Below are 1,533 nucleotides of genomic sequence, written 5' to 3' on the forward strand. Positions count from 1 at the left end.
AGATGAACGGACAAACAAAAAGTCTCATTAACCTCTCACTATAAAGGAGACACTGTTTCCTGTATTAGCACTAAATGGTGGCACAGAATGACAATCATAAGGTGCATTCTAGGACATGATTTCCTCAGGGCACTTGGCTGGAAATGCAGAACTAAGTTGTTGTATGTTGGGATAATTTCAAAACACACCCTTTTAATTGTCATATAGGAATATGTTAGCCAGAGCAACTGTGGCTCACTGTTTAGTTTTTGAACAACAATGAAACTCAGTGGCTGTTAGAATCAGACATGTCAAGGCTTGGATACACAAACAGTGATTGTAATTAGTATTTCTTCATTGTCGCTTTCAGTAATTTCATCAGATTTGTCCACAGCAAGAAAAGTGCATAAAAACGTAAGCCTAAGTGAATTAAAGACTCATTTTTTTCAAAGTTTGTGAGCTCAAGTCTAAACTGAACTTGCCGTGAGATGTAATATAACTGAGTGGCTCTAAGTTCTGATTTGGCCAATAAATGAACCTGCAAGGCACCAATGGCTATGGCCAATACACTTTCTTTAGAAATAGGAGCTGACATACAAAGGCTTTTCATTCACATAATGCTGTAAATGAATTGCATTCAGAAACAGAACAATTGCCTCCGATCACAGCTTTTGTCCTCCGTGTGCCATTGTTACGACTGTGAGTGTTGTGTCATATTCCTCAGAAGTATTTGTCACAGAAGATATCTATTGGCAGCTTATATCTGACATTTTTGAAATGCTAAGCTCTGTAGCACGAAAGATTGAATTTCTAGATTTATAGCCAACATGTCAGAGGCAGTACCTCGCCCTGCCGGGATCCACTTTCTGTCACGATCCTTCATCCCCCCTGCTGTGAATTTACAGACGTATCAGGCCCGTCTCAGTGGAAGATAAACTGCGGGATGTGGGAGGAAGGCGCATTGGGGGATCACGCACATGATTATTCACTAAATCACCGTGGAATGATATCATCAGTTTTCAAGTCACCGTGCATGTAAAGAAGGACCTTCAGATACGTGATGTTGCAGCAGGATGAGCAATGAACAGGAGTTTAAAATAATTTATGATGTTTGGGATTGACTGGGATCAACAAAGACTATTTTCACACAGAGACATAAGGAAGGTAACGGGGACGAGTGCTTGGTTGCAAATAGAGTATTAGAGAAAAAAAAAAAAAGAACCATGTGGAAACTCTTCAAAGAGGACTTTTGGATTTATTTTAACTGGATCGTGATAAAGAGGAGGAACAGGAACATTGAAAACGACTGAGGCGCTGACATGTGGCTCAGCTCTGAGGCTGATCTTTACCTGGGATGTCATGACTACATGCCCCCAGAACAGTCTTCTTTAATTGGTTTAACTTTAAGAAATAGACACCCCAGCACCTCTTCTCAACCGTTAGACGCTCCCTCAGCTTGTGTTTGGTTCAGCTGAATTGCCATAGTTCTCACTGGCACATGGCTGAGAACTGATGTCGCAGAAAAACACCAATTAATCTTTTTCCATCCCTCTG

The sequence above is a fragment of the Stegastes partitus genome, unplaced genomic scaffold (assembly GCF_000690725.1).
Source record: "Stegastes partitus isolate 25-593 unplaced genomic scaffold, Stegastes_partitus-1.0.2 Scaffold1223, whole genome shotgun sequence".
Taxonomy (NCBI): domain Eukaryota; kingdom Metazoa; phylum Chordata; class Actinopteri; family Pomacentridae; genus Stegastes; species Stegastes partitus.